This window comes from Bison bison, unplaced genomic scaffold (assembly GCF_000754665.1).
Source record: "Bison bison bison isolate TAMUID 2011002044 unplaced genomic scaffold, Bison_UMD1.0 scf7180017857213, whole genome shotgun sequence".
NCBI classification, from domain to species: Eukaryota; Metazoa; Chordata; class Mammalia; order Artiodactyla; family Bovidae; genus Bison; species Bison bison.
In genome coordinates, this window is record NW_011487786.1 from 274,062 (window position 1) to 282,436 (window position 8,375).

At 41.8% G+C, this 8,375-nt stretch overlaps 1 pseudogene; it reads left to right on the forward strand.

Moving 5' to 3' along the window:
• Window positions 1-4,970, forward strand: part of LOC105003325 — a 9,150-nt pseudogene extending 4,180 nt beyond the window's left edge.
• The last annotated feature ends 3,405 nt before the right edge of the window (window positions 4,971-8,375 follow it).

Here is an 8,375-nt window from a genome sequence, read left to right on the forward strand (position 1 = left end):
TTTCCTTCACAAACATTTCCCATGGCTTCTCCTCCCACCAGTCCCCTTGGGCTGTCTCCCTGCAGTCAACAGCAAACCTTGCCCTGGGATTGCTCTCCAATCTCTATGCTCCAGCTCCCAGCTGCTGCACTTCCTGGGGGACTTGTTCCCTCTCCGGAGTATATATGGCTGCAGCAAGGGTTGTCTATGTGATTATTATTCCATTCAGACTGCCACAGATCAGCTGCTTCACTCTCCAACAGCCTCAACCCAAACTGCTTCACCTCTACCCAAAACAGTTGTCCCAATGTGTGGATCTGACCCCTGCTTCAGTTCCTCCACCCTCCAGAGGTAAATCCAGTCCTACTCTCCTCTTTTTCACCCTTCTTGCTTTGTACTATCGAGTTTTGCATGGTTTTATATATTCTTTTCTGGTGGTCAGGTATTCCTGTCCATTCTTAGCTGGTGTTCTGCAAGATCTTCTGTGTCTAGAGGTGTATTCCTGATGTATCCATGGAGAGAGATGTGCTTCACATCCACCTATTCCTCTGTCATCTTGGATTTAAGTCCTCCTTTTACACTAATCTTACTTCATACAGATATTAGCCCTACTACCAGCACATAATTAATCAATGATAATTAGTTTAATGACCTGGACTAATATTTTGAGATGTTTTTTCTCAAGACTGATATTCATTTCATCTAAGTTTATATGCTTTTAAATATCAGACTTGTTTAATTCAATGAATTTTTTTAGGCCAAGGTGAAATCACTATTTATATAGACAAAACCTAGCAGAGTTCACTGTTTGCTCTGAGCAATTAACTGGGTCCGTGAAGTTTCTTTTCTTTCATTTCACTCAGTGGGATAGGAGACAGGTCTCTGAAGGAGTTCCCCTAACATATTAAGTTCAACCTCATTCTGTGTATTGAATACACATGATCTTTGTAAGTCATTGTCTCCATTTACACATCAGATGAAGGGTTTGTTCTTATACATACAAACACATTGTCATATATTAGGTCATGATGATATGGGAAATCATTGTCAGTGCATAGCAAATGATGGCATGGTTACACTGTAAATAATTTAGATAGAGCAGGTCTTTATGATCAGAGACTGTCAGAAGACAGTTTACTGAACTATAAGAGAGAGTCATATGGATGTCAGTGGCAGCATCCGGTGCTGAGAGAAGAGTGGATATAAAAGCCCAATGGCTTTAAGTGGTTTCAGTCTTTTGATATTAAGAATGCTTCCTGGGCACTGGAAAGAAAAAGCAGGATGGATGGTGCATCATATAAGTATCTTAGTAGAAAAAGTATCCAGGCAACTTTCCTTTGGTAAAATTTAAATAGCAAGAATCACTGTACAGATAAGGATGGAATTTGATACGATATGAATCAAGAACTGATAGTAAAGTGCTTAAAATTATGATGAAATGTCGTTTTGGTCAGGTCCCTTGTTTTCCCTTTCCCGTGATTCTCTATAGTTTCTTTTAGGTCCTCCATACGTCTTGGCCTGCATTAAATTTATAAGCAATTATTTTTAGGTATTTCTACCTTTTTTTACTCTGTCTCTTTTATCTTTCCCAATAATGCAAAGATCTGTGAACAAGAGAATCCTCAGAATTCAGGACAGGTAGGAGGAGGGGACAAGTTGCCATGGCTTCAGGAAAATCAGTGAACTTACAGGAGAAGTTCACCTGCCCCATTTGCCTGGAGCTTCTGACAGAACCCTTGAGCCTTGACTGTGGCCATAGCTTCTGTCAAGCCTGCAACACTGCAAACAACAAGGAGTCCGTGATTGGCCTAGAAGGGGAGAGAAGGTGCCCTGTATTCAGAATCAAGTATGAACCTGCGGCCTCATTGGCACCTGGCCAGCATAGTGGAGTGGCTCAGGGAGGTTAAGGTGAACCTGGAGGAGCAAGAGAGAAATCTGTCTGTGCCATGGAGAGAAAGTCCTGTTCTTCTGTGAGGAGGATGGCAAGGTCATTTGCTGGCTTTGCAAGTGATCACAGGAACACCATGGTCACCACACATTCCTCATGGAAGAAGTTGCCCAGAAGTACCAGGTAAGAGACCAGAAGGGAGGAAAGACAAGTCAGAAATGGTACTTGAGGGGAAATGTCTACTTTGCACTGGACTTTGATTACCTGTTCACCATGAACCTGGGGCTTGTGATCTCTTTTCTTCATATGCTCACTTTCTGATGTCTGAGGGACATTTCAGTGCATTCCTCCAATTATAGAGTAATAACCCTATACACGGCTCAGACAGTAAAGAATTTACCTGAGATGCAGGAAATTGGATTCCATCCCTGTGTTGGGAAGATCCTCTGGAGAAGGGATTGGCTACCCTCTTCAGTATTCTTGCCTGGAGAATTCCATGGACTGACAAGCCATGGGGTTGCAAAGAGTCCGACATGCCTGAGAGTGACCAACACTTAGACACTTCAACCCTACACACAGATACTTAGCCAGAAGTAGACATTCATATATCTTGTGCTAACAGGTGGAGATCTGATGTTCAAGAGAACATTACCCCTTTCAACAGGAGGGTACTAGGACAGTAGGTGGAAGACATAGAAATTGTTTCCTTGCTACAGGATCAGGTTTCTCCTAGAACAAAGAGCACCAGTCTTCTCTTGGCAAGTGTATGGTGACTTCTATTGCTTGAGTTGTAAAGAACACATACCCTACCTCATTTTTCCCCCCAAAGTCATGGATTCTAATTGCTGTTCTCAGTTCTGTAAAGTGTATTCTCTTTGGAAAACATCTTCATTTCTCCACCATTTATTTTCTACACTGATGTTGAGAAAACCATAGCTTGATTCTGATGTGATTCTTTATTCACAGTGGAAACTCCAGGAATTTTTGAAGAGGCTGAGGAGGGAGCAGCAGGGAGCTGAGAAACTGAAAGCTCAAATCAGAGGAGAGATTAATACCTGGAAGGTAGGAGGAGGCACTTCCTGAAGGAGTTAGACATCTGAGCAGACCCTGAGTTGATCACAAGTAGCTGACTTCTTCTTTGTTCCCTGACAGTTAGTCATTTGACTAGTCCTCTTCTTCACCATTTCCCTGATAGGAGTGGGTGCTGAATAGGGAATATATCACAAATGAATACAGATATTGGAAGGGAGGTATTCATACAGAGCAACTTTCTGGTGAGGAAAACTGGTGAATTTCACATTCCATTCCTGCCATGTTTATTAGCCTTTAACTCTTCTTGGAATCCATCTGGCAATGGCTCATGGCTCTGTCCTCAGTGTTCAACTTTTTGGCAAAGGAAGGAGGGAGGGGTTCAGAGTAATGCAGGGAGGCATGAGTATCCTGGACAGATGTGTGGTGGCTGAGCTATACTCATGAGGATCCCATTTTGGCTGAGGGTTAGCCTCGGTAATGCAGACTTGAGGCCATTAATTTGAAATGTGATGGTGGTAGTGGTTTAGTCGCTAAGCTGTGTCTGATTCTTTGTGACCCCATGGACTGTAGCCCACCAGGCTCATCTGTCCACGGGATTCTCCAGGCGAGAATACTGGAGTGGGGTGGTACCGGGAGCCAGCACGGGAGTCCCCAGCCCATGACAAGGTCATGTGGGAGAGATCTGGTGGGCAAGGTGAGCCAGAACTCGAGGGGTGCCCCTCTGGGCCTGCCTGAGTGTCTACCCCAAAACCTGAGCCTGTCTGTTTTACTGCTTCATGACATTCACCAACTCCTCTGACAGTCACGAGGGGCTATCCCTAACCACTTTTCTCTGTAAGAAAAGCAACTTAAAGTTCTAGTTAATAAGTCTCCAGGGTATAATAAGGTGTGTTCCAATTGTGTTTCCCTCAGAAAACTTTCTAACCTGCCTAACAGATTTCCAGACTCCTACAGCTATGCATATGATTGTTTATGGCCTCCCAGCCATATGAGGCACAAGGAGACTTAGTTACTCTTACAATGCAGAGCCTCTCAGGGAGTTAGAAAATTGTTAAAATAGAACTGATAGAAGATTTCTTTGTTGAGTTAATGCCTGCTGCCAAGTTTCCATATTTCTTACCCACTGTGTTCTGGGAGTGTATTGATTAATATAGTTGATATATAAGAAATATAAGTAGAAGCTTTAATGTTAATAATAACGTTGGACCCCTAAGCTAATAAATTCTTTCCTTAATTACCCCCATGACACTCTTGCCCTATAGGAATGCAACTCTGTTTAGTGCTTTCGGGGAGTGGTATTAAACTCTAAGAAAAGTCACCTTTGGAGAAAATAAGTTTTTCTGGTGGACTAATTCTTATCAGAAGAAAAATGTTAGCAGGTCTCCTGACCAGAAGATGATGTAAATCACCCAAAGCCTTGCGATAATGATTAAGGTCTGCTGAACTTACATGACTTTTGCATCCCCCATTATCTTCTATGTACAACTTGAGGTATAAAAGTCCCTGCTAGAAATAAAGCTACGGACCCTGCTCACTAAGCTTGGTCTCCCCGTGCCGTTCTTTCTCGTCTCCTTTTCTTTCCTTTTGTCTCTACTCTTTCTTTAGGCCAAAGTAATTGGAGCGTGGGGGTATATTGATTTCCCAAGTAAACCAATTATAATTAGGCCTCTGAGTCTCTCCACTGACGCTATCCCTTTAAATCGCCAAAGCTGTAATCCTGAGGGTATCCCTGGATCCAACCGGGGCTGGACCCCAGTAGGGTGGCATTTCCTTCTCCAGGGGCTCTTCCTGACCCAGGAATCGAATCCGGGTCTCCTGCATTGTAGGCTGATTCTTTACCAACTTAGCTACTAGGGAAACCTTTGAAAAGTGACAGAAAAAAACAGGAAAAGTCAGTTTCCTCAAGCATTGCTTTCCTCCTCCTCTTTCCCTCAGTCCTGAAGAATGAAATACAACACGAGAGAGAAAATATCCAGGCAGATTTTTAAAACCTGAGAGAGATCCTGAACAGTGAGGAATTGAAGGAACGGCAAAATCTGAAGACTGAGGAGGAGGTTGGTCTATGTAACCTGGCTGACTCTGAGAATGAGCTGGTCCAGCAGAGCCAGTTGATGAGAGATCTCATCTCAGATGTGGAGCATCATTTGCAGGAACCAAAAAACGAGATGCTGCAGGTAAAACTGAGACCTGCATTTGAGACCTGAGAAAAATGAAGGCAAAGTTTCCATCTCTTCTGTGTTGCTGTGCTCTTTCTGGTGTTGTCACTAAGGTTGCTTTGTGCCCTGCAGCCCCCTTCCCTCATAGCTCCATTGGTAAAGGATCATCCTGCAATGCAGAAGAACCCGATTCAATTTCCGGGTCAGGAAGATCTGCTGCAGAAGGGTACCTCCAGAGGGTACCCACTCCAGTATTCTTGGGCTTCCCTTGTGGCTCAGCTGGTAAAGAATCTGCCTGCAATGCTAGAGTCCTGTCAATCCCTGGGCCCGGAAGATCCCCTGGAAAAAGGAAAGGCTACCCACTCCAGTATTCTGGCCTGGAGAATTCCATGGACTGTGTAGCCCATGGGGTTGCAGAGAGTCAGACACGACTGAGCGACTTTCACTCTTATTCTCATGCAACTCAGGTTCCCATATTTAGTAGATGCTTGACTTATGGGAAAGTTGAATCTTCTTTACCTGCCAGAGACCTAGAATTGGAGACAATTCCCTTACACTTCAATTTCCCCCTGAGTATAGAAGAGAGCCGGTATCTTTTTGTATAAATTTTTAGAAACAGACTTGAATTTTAAGGAATATTTTTGCCTTGCTGCAAATCATTGATCCATTTGGTCACATACTCAAGGAGCCAGAATGGAAAGACAACATCTTTGTGTTTGTATTTGCATACCTATATGGCAGCATTAAGATCTTTACAAGCACATGAAATTCAGACCACTCTTCATTTAGTATTCATAATGTCATGTTTTCCCGGAGTTTGTAATTATTCCCAGGTATCATGAAATCTCAGGGTATTTTGACACCCACCCTTTTAGGGAGTAGACTTTGAAGGCATGGGGACTCTTGACACACACTAATATGTCTCAAACACCCAGGAGTCAGGTTCTGCAAACCTGAGTGGAAGTTTTATGCCCGGAGTATCTTATTTCAAGAACTGTCTTCACATATTAGCAGTGTGACCTAGAATAACATCCTTAACTGCTGTGTTTATTTTATTAATGTAATCACGATATAAAAACTGCACCATACATAATATTATTGTCAGATGATAAAATGATATTTTCTCCTTGGAAAGACCCTGATGGTGGGAAAGATTGAGGGCGGGAGGAGAAGGGGACGACAGAGGATGAGATGGCTGGATGTCATCACTGACTCGATGGACATGAGTTTGAGCAAACTCTGGGAGATGCTGAAGGACAGGAAGCCTGGTGTGCTGCAGTCCATAGAATCGTGGAGTCGGACATGATTGAACAACTGAACGACAACAAAACGATACTAAGTGAGAAGCATCTAAGTGTCTCAATAACAAGTATTTGACCTATTGAATAGCAAAAAATATAACCTGTGTCAGTGTCTCATTAAACAGGTTTGTGCTTTCAGGGACACAAGGATTCTTTTTACTGATGCATCATTTTCCAGATCCTAGATCACCTTTGTGCTGCTGTCAAGACTATTCCAGCTCTGCCTGTCATGGAAAAGCATGTGTGCCTAGGCGTGTGTGTCTCTTTGTGTTTGTGGGATTACATTTTTTTATAATAATTTCAGAATTGCTACATACTTGCTCTTATTCCGCAAACATATTCTTTACGAACTGAGCCACTAGAGAAAACCTAAGTAAACTAGATTCTATGAGATCCAGGATCTTATTTGCAAAATATATATATATATGTACAGAATTTACCTAGTTATCATTATGTGTACTAAACAATACAACAGTTGTAATAACTTCTGTAACTTCTAGCTCAAAAGTGGTACTCTATATGATGTTTATTCATTTTCTGCTTCCCTCTCATTGTGACTAAAATAAGTCATTTTCAGAATAAATATTAGCTTATATTCAACATGATAACCCTTTCTATGTTTTAGAAACAGAACACACTGATGAAAGAATTACAATTTTATTTAAATCTTACCTAATTGTAAAATAAATGTTTCTGGATAATGCCTTATTTTATTTTTTCAAAAAATTGTACAATAATTCTATTTCTTTGAATTCAAATTTCAATTTAGGCTCTGTTTGGCCCAAAGTTACCATTCACAGTGATACATTAAGACTCAGAGGTATAATTGTGAGATTTCTTAGCACTGATTTGGGCAGGTTTTTGTGTGTCCTGGTCAGCCGTACTTTTTTAATGAGTTAAAAGTTCTCGGGAATGAAGGAAAAAGTATGATATCTTCCTTCAGTGAGATAAGAGGGGAATTAATTCTGCAGTGGATGTGCATTCAGGGTTGGTGGAATCGCCATGTCTTTTGGAATTTTTAATCCCTATGGAGTCAAAGTTATTTTTTTAAAAAAGTGGATCCAGTGTATTTTCTCTTATCCATATTTGTCCCAAAGAATTCTCAACCTCCTACCTTTGGATGAACTTTGATTTGACAAGGTTTCCAAAGAGGAATTTTCCCAGTTTTGTGTCTGTGTTTGTATGCACACATCCATGTCTTAGCACTCACCCTGGGAAACAAGGGAAGATTGGTCTTTTAAATACTTCTTTTGATCTCTTCCTTCCTATCTTCCCAATGCTAAAATAACTGGGATTCTGACTCATGAGGAAAATTCTGTAGTCTTGAATTATTGACAAATGAACCCTCAGGGCCACTGATGCTGTTTCATTTACTGGAATGCTCAGTTCTCCAGTTCAGGAGGAAGTACCTAGTTATGAGAAACTGAGGAGCTGGATTTTTGTATACAACAGAAAAGATCTGCACACAGAGGGGCATTCCCTTTTATCAGGGACCCCTGGGTTTCCCTGGTAGCTCAGCTGGTCAAGAATCCACCTGCAATGCAGGAGACCTTGGTTCGATTGGGAAGATGTCCCAGAGAAGGGAATGGCTACCCACTCCAGTATTCTGGCCTGGAGAATTCCATGGACAGAGAAGCCTGCCAGGCTACAGTCCATGAGGTTGCAAAGAGTTAGCCATGAATGAGTGACTTTCACTGGCCCCAGAAGTGAAGCCCTTTCCTGAAAAGAATATGACACTTATAAGTTTTTCCGCGTCACATGTTCTTTTCTTTGTTAAAGACTGAAGAAGGTGTTCTGGAAGCTCCTCAGTTACTGGTGCTGGGAAAACTGTATAACTGCACACATGAGATGAGAACCGAATACTTCCTCCCACCATATACAAAGGTAAACTCAAGATAGATTAAAGGCCTAAATGTAAGTCCTGAAACCATAAAGCTCATAGAAGAGAACATAATTAGACACTGCTTCACATAAATCACAGCAATATATTTTTGGATTTATATCCAAAGACAAAGGAAT